Raw genomic sequence first — 22,740 nt, 5'->3', positions numbered from 1 at the left:
CCAGTGCTCCCCAGTAACACCCAGTGCTCCCCAACAACCCTCAGTAACACCCAGTGCTCCCCAGTGCACCCCAGTAACACCCAGTGCTCCTCAACAACCCCCAGTAACACTCAGTGCTCCCCAGGAAACACCCAGTGCTCCCCAACAACCCCCAGTAACACCCAGCGCTCCCCAAAAATTGACCCAAAACCGACCCAAATCACACCAAACAATGACCCAAAACTGACCCCAAAAACTGACCCAAATCATCCCCAAAAGCTGACCCAAAACTGACCCCAATCATCCCAAAAGCTGACCCAAAACTGACCCAAATCACCCCAAACAATGACCCCAAACTGACCCCAAAAACTGACCCAAATCATCCCCAAAACTGACCCAAAACTCTGCATTTATTTGGCACCATTTCCTCTCAAAAACAACATCACCGATTTAGTTGATTGCTAAAGCCATCATTTTAAAATCATCTCAGGAATCAAAAGGGACTGGAAAACACACACAAATCATTCCTGCACCCACCAAATCATTAGGAATTGGAACCCCATTCCCTCATCTCTCTCCTTGTTCTTCTTGCCTGGAAAACCTGATGATCCCCGCTGGCTATTTTTAGGCTGCTTTTCTTCCACAGCTCCTTTCCTCCCGGCTGAAACCTCCTGGCATATTCAGGGCTTATCCGGAGGGAAGCCCCTCTGAAGTATTTCCTCTCGTGGCAATTCTGTGGGATGAAGAAGTAAAAAATACACATCAAGAGCTCCTTCTCCCCCCTTCCTTCGCAAACACCCTCCCAGTTTGTCCTTGGCAGCTCCATCCCCCCCGGCACCCGCACCCGACGCTTCGGCTCCGCTGGCAAAGGGACAGCAAGTGCACAAGCAAGTTCAGTGCTGGGCAGGGGCTCCCTGGGGAACGGCACTTCAGTGCTTTAGTCCGTGGCCTTTCCTGCTGCCCTCCCTCCTGGAGGCAGAGGATGACCCGGCCCTTGTTTCTCCCACGCTCGCAGACCCAGGTCCTGCTCCTTTGGCCCCACTTTTCTTAGCAGACCCGGCATCATTTCCCAGGGTCCCCAGGAAACTTCTGCACTTGACCACCCATTGCTAAGTGCAGAGCACAGGGCAAGGGAAGGACAAATTTCTCGGCACCCACCCCCTGGAATTTTCCTTCTCCGCAGCACGCTCCCGTTCCCGCTGTCTCTGGAGGTGCCCGCACGAGTCCTCCTTCTCCCAGCACCTCAGAGAATGTCCTTTTCACCCAGGTCCTGCCTACAATCGTCCAACAAAACACGCTGACAACATTTTTCAGGATGCCAGTGGAGAGATATTAGAGCACACTGCACAGGGAACCTGAGGCTGCCCCTGGATCCCTGCAAGTGTTCCAGGCCAGGCTGGATGGGACTGGGAGCATCCAGTCGGGGATGAGAGGGGAAGGTGTCCCTGCCCATGGAAGACAGGCTGGCCTTTGAAGGTCCCCTTCAAACCAAATCGCTCTGGGATTCCCCTCCAAAATCACTACCCAAGAGACACAGCAATCAAAGCAGAGGGACTGCACTCCCAGCTTTTCTTACCTGCAGGCACACACAGCACGTTGGACATAAAAGCCACAGGGTTAGTCCTGCCAGAGAGGCGTCCGGCACACCCACGGCCACCGAAGGAAAAGAGGCAGCCTGGGAACACGGAGTAAAAGACACTTTAATTAGGAGTACACCGAGCACCAGCCAGGTCATTCACACAGCTTCACCGTCCAGTCATACAAAAAGCACTCACCGAGGCCTCAGTTAGGATGGTTCCTGACGCTGACCAGGTGAATGCCTCCCTGGAAGCCCGCTCCGCTCATGCCAGGCACTGGGGCTCACCCAGGGGGGCTTTGCCAAGCATCCAAGGGAAATTAAAATTACAGCCTGGGCAAAGGCGCTTCCCGCAGGACCGCTCCTGGCCAAGGCCACCGGTCCGTGCAAGTCAGACCACTGACCACCCGGGGCTGGGGATTTTCGGGGGCACGCTTCCAGCTTTTATTCTCCAGAGACTCCAGTTCTTTCTGGCACCGCTTGCTTCAGTCCTCCCCTGTTGGAAGAGGTCACTTAAGACTTTCGAGGGGCCAGATTGCCAAAGCCCGGCCAGTCCACTCCCACGAGGAAAGGTAGCTTTGTCTTGGACAGGAGACTGGGGGGGAGACACAAAATAAAAGTTTAATTTAAAACAACTGCCTAAAATAGAAAGCAATTCAAACATAAGGCAGACAAGACTCGTGCAAATCTGAATACATTTGACTTCAAAGGAGAATTATTTCCCTCTGCACCTCAGAGAATGTCCTTTTCACCCGGGTCCTGCTTACCATCGTCCAACAAAACACGCTGACAACATTTTTCCTGATGCCAGTGGAGAGATATTAGAGCACACTGCACACGGAAGCTGAGCCTGCCCCATCCCTGCAAGTGTTCCAGGCCAGGCTGGATGGGACTGGGAGCATCCAGCCCGGGATGAGAGCGGAAGGTGTCCCTGCCCACGGAAGGCAGGCTGGCCTTTGAAGGTCCCCTTCAAACCAAATCGCTCTGGGATTCCCCTCCAAAATCACTACCCAAGAGACACAGCAATCAAAGCAGAGGGACTGCACTCCCAGCTTTTCTGACCTGCAGGCACACGCAGCACATCACGCTGGACATAAAAGCCACAGGGTTAGTCCTGCCAGAGGCGTCCGGCACAGTGTCCATGGCGACCGAAGGGAAAGAGGGAGCCTGGGAACACGGAGTAAAAGACACTTTAGTTAGGACTACACTGAGCAGTAGCCAGGTCATTCCCACAGACAGCTTCACCGGCCAGTCACACAAAAAGCACTTCCCTACCGGGGCCTCAGTTAGGATGGCTCCTGACGCTGACACCTCCGTTTGCCCCGGGGGGTCAAGAAGAACATCCCTGGGAAGAAGTCACCCCCAACAGCAAAAAGGGAAAATTAGTGAAGCACGGGGTCCTCTTCTGACTAGATTGCCACCAGCATTCCATAGCAAATGCCACGACTATTCTGTTACAGATGAGAAAACCCTGTTCTCCCAAACAAACAGCGAGAAGATTTATGGGCATGCCTGAAAATTTCCTGTGAGGAACTTTTTGTAACTAAGGAGCAGGTGCTATCTTGAGTTGAAGGCATCAATTTGACAAGACACTTAGTACAGCAAACTCTTCAGCAGAGCAATTAATTGCTGCCTATTTGAACAGCAGGGGAGAGAAAATGACAGTCGAAGGGAAGACAAGAAAAGCAGAACTGCAATCAGCACACTTTTCTTCCATCTCTCCCAAGAAAGCCTAGTTTGTCTGTTCTAATAATTCTATGCCCTTTTCTACATGAAACTTAGACCAAGGCTGGAAAAAAAACTAGAAACACAGAGAGAAGCTTTTTAGAATTTCACGTGATTTTCCCAAACCAATCCCAGAAAAGCAGAACAAGGTAGAATGGACTCACCTCGAGGCCTTTGGTCTTTTTTTCCATAAGCTTCGTCACCTGATTGAAAAAGCAGAGCAGACTCGGTATTTAGGCTCCCAACAGGAAAACTTCCCCTTCCTTTCCTAAAAGAAACTACATTAATTTGCACAGCTGCAGGCGCGTCTCCAGATGTCAAAGCCTTTCAGCTTTTCAGAGGGTGAGAATGCCCTGCTAGGGAAGGCTGAAAAATGCTCGGAGCCTGCACAGGTCAAAGAGCCCCTCGATTTTGTCTGTGTTCCAGTCCCTGGCTAAAGAAAGGGCAGAAGAAGCGCAGTTGTTGCTTGCCTTTTCCCTCAGAGGTTTTGCCAGGCGCCGGGCCAGCCCGGGCACTGCGGGGGAAGGCCGGCAGCGCCCAAAGCCCGCCGCTTTCCCGGGGGCGTCGCTTGCGAGAGCGCCCCCGAGCGCCGGGCCCTGCCTCACAGTCGCCGCCTGTCGGACACGGCCGGGAGCGGCACTGCAGCCGCGCGCGGCACTGCAGCCCTGCGCCCCCCCCCCCCCCCCCCCCTTGGCGAGACCCGCGGCGCCTTTCGCGCGTACGGGCCTTTCTTCCCTAAAACCTGCCCTTGCCTAGGAAAAGCTGAGCAGTTCACAGAGTTGCTGTTTCCACCCCAGCTTCCCAAAGGATTTCTCTCTCCCGGCAGACCAGACAGGGTCCCCGAGGCAGCGCAGACCCTCCCCGCGGGGGTTGTGGTGCGTGTGCAATGCCAGGGCACATCCGAACCCGGCCCTGCGGCGGCACGCAGGTGCAAGTTTCTCCGCAGAGGCGAGAAACTTGCCTGTCGCTTCCCCTGCCTGCAGTCGCCGATGGCCGCGGGAGAGGCAGAAGAGCGGCCGCGCGCAGCTTACCCCGGGGACGATCTCCGTCGGATCTGGCGCCGTGGGTCGCTTCCTGGGGGGGGGGGAAGGCGGCGGCGCAGCTCCGACAGCATCTCCAGGGCACGGCGGGAGCGGGAGCGGAGGGGAGCGGGGGGGTGGGGGGAGCGGGGGCGGGAGGGAAGCGGAGCGGAACGAGGCGGGAGGGCGGAGCGCCGCGCGCGCGCGCGCGCCCGCCGCGCGCCGCGGCGCCGAGAGGGGGCTGCCCGCGCCGGTGCCTGCCGCCGCCCACGAACGTGCCGCCCGCGCCCGGCGCCGCCGAGCGCCCCGTCCCGTCCCCACAGCGGGAAGCGGCGCGGCGAGACGGCGCTGCGGGCGCGGGCCGCCATCTTTAGTGTGGTCGTTCCGGTCCTGGCGGCGCCATCTTTACTGTGGGCTTGGCGGACTTCCGGGCAGGGGCCGCCATCTTTAGTGTGGTCGTTCCGGTCCTGGCGGCGCCATCTTTACTGTGGGCTTGGCGGACTTCCGGTCAGCGGCCTTGGAGGACTTCCGGTCGCTCTCTACTTCCGGTGACCGAGTTTACCCACATTAGCGTCCCTCCTCGCTAATTTCTGCGCTTTCACCCCAAAAAATCTTCATGTTATTCCCCCCACACACACCCCGGGACAGACGGGAGACCGCGAGTCCCGCCCTGCCGCCGGAACCGGCCCTTAACTCGAGCAGGGAGCGCTGCACCGGCACGAGAGCCACTGCGCATGCGTCGCCGGTCCCGCTCCTGGCTGCCCTCAGTTACCACGTGATCGCCGGCGTCTTGCCAACGACTGCGCATGCGCTGGCTCCCTACCTCGGCTTCCCCCCCCACCCCGCCGCCCGACCGCCCGGCTTCGCTTTCTTACTGCGGCTCCCCCTCCACTTTTTCGGCTCCCTGGGGTTCCCCCACCCACATTTTGGGGTCCCCGTCTCACATTTTAGGGGTGATGACCCCGCAATTTACGATTCGGGGCGGGGGAGGAGAGGAAACGGGGTGCCCAAGAAGGGGTTTCTTTTTTTTTTTTTTTCTCTCTTATTTCCTTTTCATTTTATTTCCTTTTTAGTTTTTTTGCCTTTTTTTTTTTTTTAATTTTCTTTTGGTTTTTATATTTCCTTTTTTTATTTCGTTTATTTTTTATTCTCTTTATTTTTCATCTTCTCTCCCAGTGCTCCCCAGTAACACCCAGTGCTCCCCAACAACCCTCAGTAACACCCAGTGCTCCCCAGTGCACCCCAGTAACACCCAGTGCTCCTCAACAACCCCCAGTAACACTCAGTGCTCCCCAGGAAACACCCAGTGCTCCCCAACAACCCCCAGTAACACCCAGCGCTCCCCAAAAATTGACCCAAAACCGACCCAAATCACACCAAACAATGACCCAAAACTGACCCCAAAAACTGACCCAAATCATCCCCAAAAGCTGACCCAAAACTGACCCCAATCATCCCAAAAGCTGACCCAAAACTGACCCAAATCACCCCAAACAATGACCCCAAACTGACCCCAAAAACTGACCCAAATCATCCCCAAAACTGACCCAAAACTCTGCATTTATTTGGCACCATTTCCTCTCAAAAACAACATCACCGATTTAGTTGATTGCTAAAGCCATCATTTTAAAATCATCTCAGGAATCAAAAGGGACTGGAAAACACACACAAATCATTCCTGCACCCACCAAATCATTAGGAATTGGAACCCCATTCCCTCATCTCTCTCCTTGTTCTTCTTGCCTGGAAAACCTGATGATCCCCGCTGGCTATTTTTAGGCTGCTTTTCTTCCACAGCTCCTTTCCTCCCGGCTGAAACCTCCTGGCATATTCAGGGCTTATCCGGAGGGAAGCCCCTCTGAAGTATTTCCTCTCGTGGCAATTCTGTGGGATGAAGAAGTAAAAAATACACATCAAGAGCTCCTTCTCCCCCCTTCCTTCGCAAACACCCTCCCAGTTTGTCCTTGGCAGCTCCATCCCCCCCGGCACCCGCACCCGACGCTTCGGCTCCGCTGGCAAAGGGACAGCAAGTGCACAAGCAAGTTCAGTGCTGGGCAGGGGCTCCCTGGGGAACGGCACTTCAGTGCTTTAGTCCGTGGCCTTTCCTGCTGCCCTCCCTCCTGGAGGCAGAGGATGACCCGGCCCTTGTTTCTCCCACGCTCGCAGACCCAGGTCCTGCTCCTTTGGCCCCACTTTTCTTAGCAGACCCGGCATCATTTCCCAGGGTCCCCAGGAAACTTCTGCACTTGACCACCCATTGCTAAGTGCAGAGCACAGGGCAAGGGAAGGACAAATTTCTCGGCACCCACCCCCTGGAATTTTCCTTCTCCGCAGCACGCTCCCGTTCCCGCTGTCTCTGGAGGTGCCCGCACGAGTCCTCCTTCTCCCAGCACCTCAGAGAATGTCCTTTTCACCCAGGTCCTGCCTACAATCGTCCAACAAAACACGCTGACAACATTTTTCAGGATGCCAGTGGAGAGATATTAGAGCACACTGCACAGGGAACCTGAGGCTGCCCCTGGATCCCTGCAAGTGTTCCAGGCCAGGCTGGATGGGACTGGGAGCATCCAGTCGGGGATGAGAGGGGAAGGTGTCCCTGCCCATGGAAGACAGGCTGGCCTTTGAAGGTCCCCTTCAAACCAAATCGCTCTGGGATTCCCCTCCAAAATCACTACCCAAGAGACACAGCAATCAAAGCAGAGGGACTGCACTCCCAGCTTTTCTTACCTGCAGGCACACACAGCACGTTGGACATAAAAGCCACAGGGTTAGTCCTGCCAGAGAGGCGTCCGGCACACCCACGGCCACCGAAGGAAAAGAGGCAGCCTGGGAACACGGAGTAAAAGACACTTTAATTAGGAGTACACCGAGCACCAGCCAGGTCATTCACACAGCTTCACCGTCCAGTCATACAAAAAGCACTCACCGAGGCCTCAGTTAGGATGGTTCCTGACGCTGACCAGGTGAATGCCTCCCTGGAAGCCCGCTCCGCTCATGCCAGGCACTGGGGCTCACCCAGGGGGGCTTTGCCAAGCATCCAAGGGAAATTAAAATTACAGCCTGGGCAAAGGCGCTTCCCGCAGGACCGCTCCTGGCCAAGGCCACCGGTCCGTGCAAGTCAGACCACTGACCACCCGGGGCTGGGGATTTTCGGGGGCACGCTTCCAGCTTTTATTCTCCAGAGACTCCAGTTCTTTCTGGCACCGCTTGCTTCAGTCCTCCCCTGTTGGAAGAGGTCACTTAAGACTTTCGAGGGGCCAGATTGCCAAAGCCCGGCCAGTCCACTCCCACGAGGAAAGGTAGCTTTGTCTTGGACAGGAGACTGGGGGGGAGACACAAAATAAAAGTTTAATTTAAAACAACTGCCTAAAATAGAAAGCAATTCAAACATAAGGCAGACAAGACTCGTGCAAATCTGAATACATTTGACTTCAAAGGAGAATTATTTCCCTCTGCACCTCAGAGAATGTCCTTTTCACCCGGGTCCTGCTTACCATCGTCCAACAAAACACGCTGACAACATTTTTCCTGATGCCAGTGGAGAGATATTAGAGCACACTGCACACGGAAGCTGAGCCTGCCCCATCCCTGCAAGTGTTCCAGGCCAGGCTGGATGGGACTGGGAGCATCCAGCCCGGGATGAGAGCGGAAGGTGTCCCTGCCCACGGAAGGCAGGCTGGCCTTTGAAGGTCCCCTTCAAACCAAATCGCTCTGGGATTCCCCTCCAAAATCACTACCCAAGAGACACAGCAATCAAAGCAGAGGGACTGCACTCCCAGCTTTTCTGACCTGCAGGCACACGCAGCACATCACGCTGGACATAAAAGCCACAGGGTTAGTCCTGCCAGAGGCGTCCGGCACAGTGTCCATGGCGACCGAAGGGAAAGAGGGAGCCTGGGAACACGGAGTAAAAGACACTTTAGTTAGGACTACACTGAGCAGTAGCCAGGTCATTCCCACAGACAGCTTCACCGGCCAGTCACACAAAAAGCACTTCCCTACCGGGGCCTCAGTTAGGATGGCTCCTGACGCTGACACCTCCGTTTGCCCCGGGGGGTCAAGAAGAACATCCCTGGGAAGAAGTCACCCCCAACAGCAAAAAGGGAAAATTAGTGAAGCACGGGGTCCTCTTCTGACTAGATTGCCACCAGCATTCCATAGCAAATGCCACGACTATTCTGTTACAGATGAGAAAACCCTGTTCTCCCAAACAAACAGCGAGAAGATTTATGGGCATGCCTGAAAATTTCCTGTGAGGAACTTTTTGTAACTAAGGAGCAGGTGCTATCTTGAGTTGAAGGCATCAATTTGACAAGACACTTAGTACAGCAAACTCTTCAGCAGAGCAATTAATTGCTGCCTATTTGAACAGCAGGGGAGAGAAAATGACAGTCGAAGGGAAGACAAGAAAAGCAGAACTGCAATCAGCACACTTTTCTTCCATCTCTCCCAAGAAAGCCTAGTTTGTCTGTTCTAATAATTCTATGCCCTTTTCTACATGAAACTTAGACCAAGGCTGGAAAAAAAACTAGAAACACAGAGAGAAGCTTTTTAGAATTTCACGTGATTTTCCCAAACCAATCCCAGAAAAGCAGAACAAGGTAGAATGGACTCACCTCGAGGCCTTTGGTCTTTTTTTCCATAAGCTTCGTCACCTGATTGAAAAAGCAGAGCAGACTCGGTATTTAGGCTCCCAACAGGAAAACTTCCCCTTCCTTTCCTAAAAGAAACTACATTAATTTGCACAGCTGCAGGCGCGTCTCCAGATGTCAAAGCCTTTCAGCTTTTCAGAGGGTGAGAATGCCCTGCTAGGGAAGGCTGAAAAATGCTCGGAGCCTGCACAGGTCAAAGAGCCCCTCGATTTTGTCTGTGTTCCAGTCCCTGGCTAAAGAAAGGGCAGAAGAAGCGCAGTTGTTGCTTGCCTTTTCCCTCAGAGGTTTTGCCAGGCGCCGGGCCAGCCCGGGCACTGCGGGGGAAGGCCGGCAGCGCCCAAAGCCCGCCGCTTTCCCGGGGGCGTCGCTTGCGAGAGCGCCCCCGAGCGCCGGGCCCTGCCTCACAGTCGCCGCCTGTCGGACACGGCCGGGAGCGGCACTGCAGCCGCGCGCGGCACTGCAGCCCTGCGCCCCCCCCCCCCCCCCCCCCTTGGCGAGACCCGCGGCGCCTTTCGCGCGTACGGGCCTTTCTTCCCTAAAACCTGCCCTTGCCTAGGAAAAGCTGAGCAGTTCACAGAGTTGCTGTTTCCACCCCAGCTTCCCAAAGGATTTCTCTCTCCCGGCAGACCAGACAGGGTCCCCGAGGCAGCGCAGACCCTCCCCGCGGGGGTTGTGGTGCGTGTGCAATGCCAGGGCACATCCGAACCCGGCCCTGCGGCGGCACGCAGGTGCAAGTTTCTCCGCAGAGGCGAGAAACTTGCCTGTCGCTTCCCCTGCCTGCAGTCGCCGATGGCCGCGGGAGAGGCAGAAGAGCGGCCGCGCGCAGCTTACCCCGGGGACGATCTCCGTCGGATCTGGCGCCGTGGGTCGCTTCCTGGGGGGGGGGGAAGGCGGCGGCGCAGCTCCGACAGCATCTCCAGGGCACGGCGGGAGCGGGAGCGGAGGGGAGCGGGGGGGTGGGGGGAGCGGGGGCGGGAGGGAAGCGGAGCGGAACGAGGCGGGAGGGCGGAGCGCCGCGCGCGCGCGCGCGCCCGCCGCGCGCCGCGGCGCCGAGAGGGGGCTGCCCGCGCCGGTGCCTGCCGCCGCCCACGAACGTGCCGCCCGCGCCCGGCGCCGCCGAGCGCCCCGTCCCGTCCCCACAGCGGGAAGCGGCGCGGCGAGACGGCGCTGCGGGCGCGGGCCGCCATCTTTAGTGTGGTCGTTCCGGTCCTGGCGGCGCCATCTTTACTGTGGGCTTGGCGGACTTCCGGGCAGGGGCCGCCATCTTTAGTGTGGTCGTTCCGGTCCTGGCGGCGCCATCTTTACTGTGGGCTTGGCGGACTTCCGGTCAGCGGCCTTGGAGGACTTCCGGTCGCTCTCTACTTCCGGTGACCGAGTTTACCCACATTAGCGTCCCTCCTCGCTAATTTCTGCGCTTTCACCCCAAAAAATCTTCATGTTATTCCCCCCACACACACCCCGGGACAGACGGGAGACCGCGAGTCCCGCCCTGCCGCCGGAACCGGCCCTTAACTCGAGCAGGGAGCGCTGCACCGGCACGAGAGCCACTGCGCATGCGTCGCCGGTCCCGCTCCTGGCTGCCCTCAGTTACCACGTGATCGCCGGCGTCTTGCCAACGACTGCGCATGCGCTGGCTCCCTACCTCGGCTTCCCCCCCCACCCCGCCGCCCGACCGCCCGGCTTCGCTTTCTTACTGCGGCTCCCCCTCCACTTTTTCGGCTCCCTGGGGTTCCCCCACCCACATTTTGGGGTCCCCGTCTCACATTTTAGGGGTGATGACCCCGCAATTTACGATTCGGGGCGGGGGGGAGGAGAGGAAACGGGGTGCCCAAGAAGGGGTTTCTTTTTTTTTTTTTTTTTTCTCTTTTATTTCATTTTCATTTTATTTCCTTTTTAGTTTTTTTGCCTTTTTTTTTTTTTAATTTTCTTTTGGTTTTTATATTTCCTTTTTTTATTTCGTTTATTTTTTATTCTCTTTATTTTTCATCTTCTCTCCCAGTGCTCCCCAGTAACACCCAGTGCTCCCCAACAACCCTCAGTAACACCCAGTGCTCCCCAGTGCACCCCAGTAACACCCAGTGCTCCTCAACAACCCCCAGTAACACTCAGTGCTCCCCAGGAAACACCCAGTGCTCCCCAACAACCCCCAGTAACACCCAGCGCTCCCCAAAAATTGACCCAAAACCGACCCAAATCACACCAAACAATGACCCAAAACTGACCCCAAAAACTGACCCAAATCATCCCCAAAAGCTGACCCAAAACTGACCCCAATCATCCCAAAAGCTGACCCAAAACTGACCCAAATCACCCCAAACAATGACCCCAAACTGACCCCAAAAACTGACCCAAATCATCCCCAAAACTGACCCAAAACTCTGCATTTATTTGGCACCATTTCCTCTCAAAAACAACATCACCGATTTAGTTGATTGCTAAAGCCATCATTTTAAAATCATCTCAGGAATCAAAAGGGACTGGAAAACACACACAAATCATTCCTGCACCCACCAAATCATTAGGAATTGGAACCCCATTCCCTCATCTCTCTCCTTGTTCTTCTTGCCTGGAAAACCTGATGATCCCCGCTGGCTATTTTTAGGCTGCTTTTCTTCCACAGCTCCTTTCCTCCCGGCTGAAACCTCCTGGCATATTCAGGGCTTATCCGGAGGGAAGCCCCTCTGAAGTATTTCCTCTCGTGGCAATTCTGTGGGATGAAGAAGTAAAAAATACACATCAAGAGCTCCTTCTCCCTCCTTCCTTCGCAAACACCCTCCCAGTTTGTCCTTGGCAGCTCCATCCCCCCCGGCACCCGCACCCGACGCTTCGGCTCCGCTGGCAAAGGGACAGCAAGTGCACAAGCAAGTTCAGTGCTGGGCAGGGGCTCCCTGGGGAACGGCACTTCAGTGCTTTAGTCCGTGGCCTTTCCTGCTGCCCTCCCTCCTGGAGGCAGAGGATGACCCGGCCCTTGTTTCTCCCACGCTCGCAGACCCAGGTCCTGCTCCTTTGGCCCCACTTTTCTTAGCAGACCCGGCATCATTTCCCAGGGTCCCCAGGAAACTTCTGCACTTGACCCATTGCTAAGTGCAGAGCACAGGGCAAGGGAAGGACAAATTTCTTGGCACCCACCCCCTGGAATTTTCCTTCTCCGCAGCACGCTCCCGTTCCCGCTGTCTCTGGAGGTGCCCGCACGAGTCCTCCTTCTCCCAGCACCTCAGAGAATGTCCTTTTCACCCAGGTCCTGCCTAGCGTCGTCCAACAAAACACGCTGACAACATTTTTCAGGATGCCAGTGGAGAGATATTAGAGCACACTGCACACGGAAGCTGAGCCTGCCCCATCCCTGCAAGTGTTCCAGGCCAGGCTGGACGGGACTTGGAGCATCCAGCCGGGGATGAGAGCGGAAGGTGTCCCTGCCCACGGAAGGCAGGCTGGCCTTTGAAGGTCCCCTTCAAACCAAATCGTTCTGGGATTCCCCTCCAAAATCACTACCAAAGAGACACAGCAATCAGAGGGACTGCACTCCCAGCTTTTCTTACCTGCAGGCACACACAGCACAGCACGTTGGACATAAAAGCCACGGGGTTAGTCCTGCCAGAGGCGTCCGGCACACCCACGGCGACCGAAGGGAAAGAGGCAGCCTGGGAACACGGAGTAAAAGACACTTTAATTAGGACTACACTGAGCAATAGCCAGGTCATTCACACAGCTTCACTGTCCAGTCATACAAAAAGCACTCACCGAGGCCTCAGTTAGGATGGTTCCTGACGCTGACCAGGTGAATACCTCCCTGGAAGCCCGCTCCGCTCCTGCCAGGCACCGGGGCTCACCCGGGGGCGCTTTGCCAAGCATCCAAGGGAAATTAAAATTACAGCCTGGGCAAAGGCGCTTCCTGCAGGACCGCTCCTGGCCAAGGCCACCGGTCCGTGCAAGTCAGACCACTGACCACCCGGGGCTGGGGATTTTCGGGGGCACGCTTCCAGCTTTTATTCTCCAGAAACTCCAGTTCTTTCTGGCACCCCTTGCTTCAGTCTTCCCCTGTTGGAAGAGGTCACTTAAGACTTTCGAGGGGCCAGACTGCCAAAGCCCGGCCAGTCCACTCCCACGAGGAAAGGTAGCTTTGTCTTGGACAGGATACTAGGGGGGAGACACAAAATAAAAGTTTAATTTAAAACAACTGCCTAAAATAGAAAGCAATTCAAACATAAGGCAGACAAGACTCGTGCAAATCTGAATACATTTGACTTCTAAGGAGAATTATTTCCCTCTGCATCTCAGAGAATGTCATTTTCACCCGGGTCCTGCTTACCATCGTCCAGCAAAACACGCTGACAACATTTTTCCTGATGACAGTGGAGAGATATTAGAGCACACTGCACACGGAAGCTGAGCCTGCCCCATCCCTGCAAGTGTTCCAGGCCAGGCTGGATGGGACTCGGAGCATCCAGCCGGGGATGAGAGCGGAAGGTGTCCCTGCCCACGGAAGGCAGGCTGGCCTTTGAAGGTCCCCTTCAAACCAAATCGTTCTGGGATTCCCCTCCAAAATCACTACCAAAGAGACACAGCAATCAAAGCAGAGGGACTGCACTCCCAGCTTTTCTTACCTGCAGGCACACACAGCACAGCACGTTGGACATAAAAGCCACGGGGTTAGTCCTGCCAGAGGCGTCCGGCACACCCACGGCGACCGAAGGGAAAGAGGCAGCCTGGGAACACGGAGTAAAAGACACTTTAATTAGGACTACACTGAGCAATAGCCAGGTCATTCACACAGCTTCACTGTCCAGTCATACAAAAAGCACTCACCGAGGCCTCAGTTAGGATGGTTCCTGACGCTGACCAGGTGAATACCTCCCTGGAAGCCCGCTCCGCTCATGCCAGGCACTGGGGCTCACCCAGGGGGGCTTTGCCAAGCATCCAAGAGAAAATTAAAATTACAGGCTGGGCAAAGGCGCTTCCCGCAGGACCGCTCCTGGCCAAGGCCACCGGTCCGTGCAAGTCAGACCACTGACCACCCGGGGCTGGGGATTTTTGGGGGCACGCTTCCAGCTTTTATTCTCCAGAAACTCCAATCGAAAGGGACTGGAAAACACACAGCAATCATTCCTGCACCCACCAAATCATTAGGAATTGGAACCCGATTCCCTCATCTCTCTCCTTGTTCTTCTTGGCTGGAAAACCTGATGATCCCCACTGGTCTAGGGTTGATGAGGTTTTTTTTGGGTTGTTGTTTTTGTGTTGTGGGGGGTGTTTGTGGTGTTATTCGCATTTTTTTATGTTTTTAATGATTTTTAATAAATATTAATTTTATGTGCAATTCTATGATTGTCCACAAGACGGCAGCAGTTCGATTAATTTTCAGTTGCAATTGCGTTTTTCTTTCGGCAGGTGGCGCTGCTAACAATTTTTTTCAATGCAGTTTCTGTTTTCCGTCAACAGGTGGCGCAGTTATGAATTTTTTAAGCTGCAGTTCCTGTTTTCCGTCGGCAGGTGGCAATATTTCATATCAAATATATAGGCAATTTCTTTTCTGGGTCACCAGGTGGCAGTGTTGCTATGTGATTTTTTACTTATTGGATTTTTTTTTGTTTTATAACCGTATTTGTTGGTGTAGTTCTTTTGGGAAATCGGATAATTGGCTTGCAATTGCTAAGTGGTTTGAAAATTTACTTGTGTAATTAGGTTCTTCTCCTGATTTTAGTTCTCTAGGCTCTTCTCGTAAGAGAATGAAAATCAGGAGAAGAGCCTAAAAAAATAAAAATCCGGAGAAGATCCCATAAAATTAAAATCAGAAGAAGAGCCTAAGAGAACTAAAATCAGAGGAGCCTAAAGGAAATAAAATCAGGAGAAGAGCCTAAAGGAAATAAAATCAGGAGAAGAGCCTAAAGGAAATAAAATCAGGAGAAGAGCCTAAAGGAAATAAAATCAGGAGAAGAGCCTAAAGGAAATAAAATCAGGAGAAGAGCCTAAAGGAAATAAAATCAGGAGAAGAGCCTAAAGGAAATAAAATCAGGAGAAGAGCCTAAAAAAATTAAAATCATGAAAAGATAGTAAAAAAAATTAAAATCAGGGGAAGAGCCTAAAAAAATACAAATCAGGAGAAGAGCCTAAAAAATTTAAAATCAGGAGAAGAGCCTAAAAAAATTAAAAACAGGAGAAGATCCCATAAAATTAAAATCAGGAGAAGAGCCTAAAAAAATTAAAAACAGGAGAAGATCCCATAAAATTAAAATCAGGAGAAGAACCTTAAAAAAATTAAAATCCGGAGAAGAGCCTAAGAGAATTAAAATCAGGAGAAGAGCCTAAGAGAATTAAAATCAGGAGAAGAGCCTAAAAAAATAAAAATCAGGAGAAGATCCCAAGAGTATTAAAATCAGGAGAAGAGCCTAAAAAATTAAAATTTAGGAGAAGAGCCTAAAAAAATTAAAATCAGGAGAAGAGCCTTAAAAAAATGAAAATCAGGAGAAGAGAGTAAAAAAGTTATAATCAGGATAAAAGCCTTAAAAAATAAAAATCAGGAGAAGAGCCTAAAAAAATTAAAATCAGGAAAAGAGCGTAAAAAAATTAAAATCAGGAAAAGAGCGTAAAAAAATTAAAATCAGGAGAAGAGGCTTCAAAAATTAAAATCAGGAGAAAAGCCTTAAAAAATTAAAATCAGGAGAAGAGCCTAAAAAATTTAAAATCAGGAGAAGAGCCTAAAGAAATGAAAAACAGGAGAAGAACCTTAAAAAAAAAAAAAATCAGGAGAAGAGCCCAAGAGAATTAAAATCAGGAAAAGAGGCTTCAAAAATTAAAATCAGGAGAAGAGCCTAAGAGAATTAAAATCAGGAGAAGAGCCTAAAAAATTTAAAATCAGGGGAAGAACCTAAAAAAATTAATATCAGGAGAGGAGCCTAAAAAAATGAAAACCAGGAGAAGAACCTTAAAAAAAATAAAAATCAGGAGAAGAGCCCAAGAGAATTAAAATCAGGAGAAGAGCCCAAGAGAATTAAAATCAGGAGAAGAGCCCAAGAGAATTAAATCAGGAGAAGAGCCCAAGAGAATTAAAATCAGGAGAAGAGCCCAAGAGAAATACAATCAGAAGAAGAGAGCAAGAGAAATAAAAGAAAGAAAAAAATAGAGGTTATTTCTAAAGCTGCAGTGCATCCCCGCTCCTCATGCTGCCTCCCCGACTCACCTCCAATGCCTGGACACTTCCAAAAGTTACCCGGATGGCACCTGCCATCACTAAAGTTCTGTGCCTTGCTGCTCATCCTTTTAAAACTCGGAGACTGCAGACAAGGACAGCTCAAGACGACCAATCTGAGTCAGTCGCCCCATCATGAGGTGGTTCCTGCGGTCAGGACGTTACTCCGAGTCAACTACGAGAAAAAAAACCATAAGTGATATGAGAGTTGTGTGGCACGGAGCTCGAACCCCAGCGATCCCCCTACTCACCGGCACCAAGGTCCTGACCAGAGTCAGACACTGTGGCTGTCATCTTCTGGGATACCTGAGTGAGCCAGAGACAAAATTAGAGGGCATCTATAAAGCTGCAGTGGATCCCCGCTCCTCCTGCTGCCTCCCCAACTCACCTACAAGGCTCCTCTCTCTTCAGCTGCTCCCAAGACCGTCCCTGCAAATGAAATGGCCAAAGGCTCAAACACTCAGCTCTCAAACATGTAGGGATTGCTCACAAGGAAAGCCAAAAACCTCTAAACCCTAGACACTCTTTGCTACTCTACCTAGCCAGGACTCTATACACCCAAGCAGGGAATCACAAGACCATCCTGCTCACAGACTGGACAGCCATCGGCTCCACTCTCTAAGGGAACTGACATGTTGATGTCAGACTCCGAGCCATATTCCATCTACCCACTGATCCACGGAGCAGGGCAGAGCAGTTCCAGGCTGACCCCAAGTGAGACACCCCACGCCTGTGACCACACACACCACGTGACACAAAACACGGACCAGACAAAGGACGTGACACAGACCGAAACTGCTCTGCCCGGCACACGTGAATCCAATGATAAGAAGTAAGCCCTTCCTTTGATGCGTCCCAATAACCTGTTCCAGGATACCCCCACCACCGGACTAATTTCAAAAATCCCTCCAGGTGAGGCACAGACTTGCCCCGACTCCCAACCCCTCTCTGGGTCTTTGCCCTGCACTTATCTTTCCGAGAGCCGGGGATGCGAAGCCATCTTTGATGCAGAGGAGGGGCACCTGGGCTGGCTCAGAGGTTCCTGCCATCGTCAGACCACTCGGAGTCAACTGCGAGAAAGAAAACCAGACACCATATCTCAGTAGTGTGGCACGTGGCCCCAGCCCCCATGATCCCTCTACTCACTGTCACCCAGGCAGGTCCTCGGGTCACTGACTCTGACCAGAGTTGGACAACGTGCTGTCATCTTCTGGGATACCTGAGTGAGCGAGAGACAAAATTAGAGGGCATCTCTAAACCTGCAGTGGATCCCCGCTCCTCCTGCTGCCTCCCTGTCTCACCTCCAATGCTCATTGGCTCCCAAAGGTTACCCGGATGGCACATGCTATCACTAAAGCTCACTGCCTCGTTGCTCATCCTTTTAATACTTGGAGATAGCAGACAAGGAGAGCTCGAGAGGACCGAACCGGGTCAGTCGCCCCATCGTGAGGTGTTCCTGCAGTCACGAGGTTACTCGGAGTCAACTACAAGAAAGAAAACCATAACCAATATGTGAGTTGTGTGGCACAGGGCTCGAACCCCAGTGATCCCCCTACTCACCATCACCGAGGCCCTGACCGGAGTCAGACACTGTGGCTGTCACCTTCCAGGATACCTGAGTGAGTGAGTCACAAAATTAGAGGGCACCTCTAAAGCTGCAGTGGATCCCCGCTCCTCCTACTGCCTCCCCAACTCACCTACAAGGCTCCTCTCTCTTCAGCTGCTCCCAAGACCGCCCCTGCAAATGAAATAGGTAAATGCTCAAACACTGAGCTCTCAAACATTTACGGATTGCTCACAAGGAAAGCCAAAAACCTCTAAACCCCATCAGACTACAGGCTGAAGCGTTGCTACACACCGTTAAGTGGACAGACGGCCGCTGCAAGACAACCCAGATGTGGTGGCTTGTGCTGACGTACTGCCTCATACTGGCTATCTCGGGCTCCTTTAGCTTGACCTCTTATAGGATGGACCTTCGGCACCTTCAGCAGATGGGCAAAGGGTTGTGTATGGGATAGAAAAAAAAATTAAGCAGTTACAACATATATGCATAGATTGACCAACTAGACAACATCCTAAAACTAACTCCAAATTCGGTTGGGGAGTAAAATTCTCACCTCGCTCGTCTCCTTGCTGAGCCGCTACCCCTCGAGACCGCTTGGGCCCCATCTGGAAAATAAAAAACAAAAAGGCACAAGGTAAAGGACTCCTATGGCTAAAACTGCCATCCTTCATCCAACACCCAAGACAACCTTCTTCCTAGGCTGCTTCAACTTGTCTCGGTCTGGGGTACACTGTGTCCACTTATCTGAAAAAAAACAACAAAAAACAAACGGTTAGTCAGGTCACCCACATGGTCACTGAGACCTGAACCACTTCAAAGAACTCATTTCCACTGAGCGAGTTAGAACTCTGACCGCAGCACACAAGAATACAAATGACAACCCAGCTTCGAGGCCCTGCTATCCAAGTACCATCAGCTCCAAAACACTCAGCTATAATGATTGCACACGAGTTATGTACACCTGCTCCATCCGGCAGGACCGTACAGCCATCGGCTCGACTGCCTAAGGGAACTGACATGTTGATGTGAGACTCTGAGCAATATTTTATCTACCCATTGATCCACGTAGCAGGGCAGAGCAGTTCCAGGCTGACTCCAAGTGAGACACCCCGTACCTGTGACAACACACACCATGTGACACAATTAAGAGACGAAGGACACAAAACATGGATAAGACAGAGAACCTGACACAGACTGGAACTGCTCTGCCCTGCACACATGAATCCAACGATAAAAAGTAAGCCCTTCCTTTGATGTGTCCAAATAACCTGTTACAGGATACCCCCTGCACCGGACTAATTGCAAAAATCCCTCCAGAAGAGGCACAGACTTGCACCGACTCCCAACCCCTCTCTGGGGCTTTGCCCTGCACTTATCTTTCCGAGAGCCGGGGATGCGAATCCGTCTTTGATGCAGAGGAGGGGCACCTGGGCTGCCTCAGAGGTTCCTGTCCTCGTGAGAGTACTCAGAGTCAACTGCGAGAAAGAAAACCAGACACCATATCTCAGTAGTGTGGCACGTGGCCCCAGCCCCCCTGATCCCTCTACTCACTGTCACCCAGGCAGGTCCTTGTGTCACTGGCTCTGACCAGACTTGGACAATGTGCTGTCATCTCCTGGGATACATGAGCGAGAGAGAGACAAAATTAGAGGGCATTTCTAAAGCTGCAGTGGATTCCTGCTCCTCCTGCTGCCTCCCCGACTCACCTCCAATGCTCATTGGCTCCCAAAGGTTAGCTGGATGGCACCTGCAATCAAAAGAGCTCAATGCTTCATTGCTGATCCTTTCAATACTCGGAGATTACGTACAAGGACAGCTCGAGGGGACCAAACCTTGTCTGTCACCTCACTGTGAGTTGGCTTCGGCCCTGTGAGGCTGTGTACGTCTCCTGCAAAAAAACCCCAGAGGCAAATGTGAGCACTGAGATACTGCCCAAGAGTTTGCTGCTCCCATGGCAGCTTCTGTCTGACACCCCTTGACCGTGACCTCTTACAGGCAGGGTCCCTGTCACGTTGGACTGCATGTTAGAAGTCTGTGCACTGCCTGTAAAACAAAAAAACAAGTATGTACACAGATTCACCACAAGTACACCGCCTGCAAAAGAGCAGCTAGTTTTGTCCTGCAGTCACTGCTCACCTTGCTCACCGGGCTCACCTTCCCTCTAGTGCCTATCGTCTGCTGGGCTGAGGGCTCTGCATCTTGAAAAAAAACCAAAAAACCAAAACTAAACCACCAAACCATCCAAATGATCAGGTAAACCTAGGGCCAGAAGTCATGTCTTGGCTCTGACCTCACATGAGAACCCACCTTCTGACTGTGCTCCTCCAGCTTCTTCTGTTTATCTCTGCTTTACATCCAGTCCCTCTGATGCTGCAAAGAAATGAATTACCAAAGTCAGCCATATAGATGGAGAGACCTTAACTGCCGTGCAATTCTAATTTCTCCTTAGACAAGCCGCCTGGGGTCCAAAGACAACCTGCACAAACACTGCCTTAACTTTAAGGCCCTGCCCTCAGTAGCTAAGCCTATCCACAGGTTAACTGGAAAGTCTCCTTTCTACTCCACTTACCCCCAAGTCTACACTGCAGGGCAGAGCAGTTACAGGCCCAACACAAACTCCAAGGACACATTTCCAGACAAGTGCTGTGGTGCAACCAGGAGAGAGAACTCTGAGAAAGGAACGACGCCAAAATGGATGTGCTGCTGCACGAGAAGACGGAGGATACGGCGAGACTGAACGGAGGAGGCTCTGAGGAGCCTGAAAACACACTCTAACAGAATGGCCTGGGGCAAGAACTGCCTACAAAATTGCTAAGATGGATGTGAGACAATGCTATGTTCAGAATCTTCTTAGATTCTCACAAGTCCTAGGTGGGATGACAAGAGATGACTGCACGGCACAGCCACCAATACAACCTGAAAGGAGGCTGTAAAAGACACCTGACCTGACACTTCTCAGATGCGATTCCGATGCATGTCCAAGCTAGTGAGCCAAAGAACGGATGGTATGGGCACTGGGCTGGGCAGTGCAGAGGTTCAAGACTCTAGGAATGATGCTTTGACATCTCAGATAAGACCTTGGAGGGCAGAAAGCAAAGACACCGTGACTGTGAATTGTAAGACACGAAACACAGACTGGACAAAGGACATGACACAGACCTGAACGGCTCTGCCCTGCACATCCTACTCCAGTGATGAAAAGTAAACTGCTCCTCCTATGTGTGCCAAGGGCCTGTTAGGGCAGACCCTTTCCCCTGGGCTCATTTGAAAATCCCTCCCTCCTAACCATAAAACTGGACCCAGCTCTCATCCCCTCTCCAGGTGGGAGTCCTCCACTTATCTTTCCCACAGCTGGGGATGTGAATTCATCTTCAGTGTGAAGAAAGGCCGCCCGGCTGGCTCAGAGGGTCCTGTGATCACTGACTCGGTCGGCTACGAGAAAGAAAACAGAAACTGACACAAGAGTTGGGCAGCACGTGGGAGATAACCCCGCAACTGGCTACTCACCCTCCCCTGAGCTGAGAGGTTCTCGGGCCACTGGCTCTGACCCCAGTCGGAGGCTGCTGCCGTCACCGTGTGCCGTACCTGGGGGAGTGAGAAAAAAAGTTATGGGGTGTTTCTGAAAGTAAGGGAGACCCCAGCACCTCCTCCCTACCTCCCCAACTCAACCTCAGTGCTCCTCCTTGGCCAAAGGCAGGCTGGATGGCACCTGCAACTGGGAAAGGTCCAGCCTTAATTGATGACCCTCGTAGTACTAGGAGATTACTCACAAGGACAGCTGAAGACCATCAAACCTAATTGGCAGGTGGCTCCGGCCCTCTGAGGCTGCACACATTCTCTGTAAAGTAAAAAAGCCAAAGGCAAATGTACACACTGAGATACTGCCTGAAAGGATGGCTTTCCTGTGGGAGCTCCTACCTACCTCTCCTCCACAGTGACCTCTTACCAGCAGGGGCCCTGAAGCATTGGACTGTCTGTTAGAAGGTGGCAGAACCCCTAGAAAACACAAGAAACAAAGCATGTGCACAGATTCACCACAACACCTGTAAAAGACCATCTAGTTCTGTCCTGGAGTCAATGCTCACCTTGCTCACCGGTACTCACCTGGATCACCTCCCCTCCGGTGCCTAGAGCCTCCTGGGCCCAGGGCTCTGCAGCTGAAAACAAAGAAAAAACAAACCCAAACAACAAAATCCTTAACAGATCCAGTAAACATGGAGCCAAAAGCCACATCTTTGTGCTGATGTCAGGTGATGACCCACCTTCTTGCTCTGCTCCTCTGGCCTCTGTTCTGTTCAACTCTGCTTTACACCCTGCCCCTCTGACATGGTAAAGAAACCCTAACCAAAGTCACCCAGACAGATGGGGAGAGCTGAAAGAGTCTCCCTTCTCTTTAGGAAAACCACCCAGGGTCACTGCCTGCAGCCAAAGACTGCAGCTGTAATTGCACAGAATATCTAGGTGAACAAGAGGAAAACTTAAGTGGCACATCTGAAAAGTCAGTGGATGCCTTCACAGGCATTTAGGGGGCTCCTGGACGCTGCTTTCTACCCATACTACCTTCAAAACACCCCTGGCAAGTCCTAAGCTGGCACCCGAGCCTTCCCTCCATCTCTGGGCTGTAACCCCCCACTGACTACTTGCAAACCTGGGTGTCTGTAGCCATCTTCAACACAGAGTAGCTTCACCTCAGGACCAGATAACACTTGTGAAAAAATACCAAGCTGCAGCTGAGATGATCAGGGGATCCCAAAAGATGCAAGGCTCCTAAGGAAAAGAAAAAAAAGATAATGAATTACAAAAGCACCTTACCAACACAGCACACAAAATTATTAAATTTAAAAACCCTGTGTTTGAGTGTAATCCTCTTCATTGCCATATATAGCTCTGCTTCTTTGGATGCCAAAGATGGTGCTTCAATAGAGCAGGAATAGCTTGAGAAATCCCATTCAATGAAAGAATAGGAGAGCTCTTTTCCCATTGAAGCCTGGCTGCTGGATGACCTCCCTGGGCAAAGGCTGGGGTTAATATACCCCTGA

At 52.3% G+C, this 22,740-nt stretch overlaps 2 long non-coding RNA genes across 8 annotated transcripts; both read right to left on the bottom strand.

Annotated features, from left to right (window-relative positions):
- Window positions 1-371: 371 nt before the first annotated feature.
- On the bottom strand, window positions 372-14,019 carry LOC135418501 (uncharacterized). Of its 6 annotated transcripts, XR_010432481.1 has the most exons (10): window positions 13,758-14,019; window positions 13,556-13,657; window positions 12,693-13,088; window positions 12,491-12,592; window positions 7,226-7,522; window positions 2,618-2,722; window positions 1,755-2,150; window positions 1,556-1,654; window positions 1,138-1,221; window positions 372-712 (listed from the first exon to the last, which is right to left on the bottom strand). It is a non-coding gene; the product is annotated as an uncharacterized LOC135418501 (long non-coding RNA). The 6 variants fall into 6 exon arrangements; XR_010432482.1 differs by lacking the exon at window positions 1,138-1,221; XR_010432486.1 differs by lacking the exons at window positions 1,138-1,221; window positions 1,556-1,654; window positions 1,755-2,150.
- Window positions 14,020-15,820: 1,801 nt separating this feature from the next.
- On the bottom strand, window positions 15,821-22,470 carry LOC135418503 (uncharacterized). 2 transcript variants are annotated; one of them, XR_010432488.1, is made up of 13 exons: window positions 22,350-22,470; window positions 21,787-21,858; window positions 21,624-21,697; window positions 21,472-21,539; window positions 21,209-21,286; window positions 20,009-21,133; window positions 19,695-19,899; window positions 19,253-19,589; window positions 18,255-19,176; window positions 17,835-18,119; window positions 16,526-17,752; window positions 16,389-16,443; window positions 15,821-16,312 (listed from the first exon to the last, which is right to left on the bottom strand). It is a non-coding gene; the product is annotated as an uncharacterized LOC135418503 (long non-coding RNA). The 2 variants fall into 2 exon arrangements; XR_010432489.1 differs by lacking the exon at window positions 16,389-16,443 and having other exon boundaries at window positions 15,825-16,312; window positions 17,698-17,752; window positions 20,009-21,286.
- Window positions 22,471-22,740: the final 270 nt, after the last annotated feature.

The sequence above is a fragment of the Pseudopipra pipra genome, chromosome 9 (genome assembly GCF_036250125.1).
Source record: "Pseudopipra pipra isolate bDixPip1 chromosome 9, bDixPip1.hap1, whole genome shotgun sequence".
NCBI classification, from domain to species: domain Eukaryota; kingdom Metazoa; phylum Chordata; class Aves; order Passeriformes; family Pipridae; genus Pseudopipra; species Pseudopipra pipra.
The sequence above is the reverse complement of the archived record's forward strand: the minus strand, read 5'-3'. Positions and strand labels throughout refer to the sequence as shown.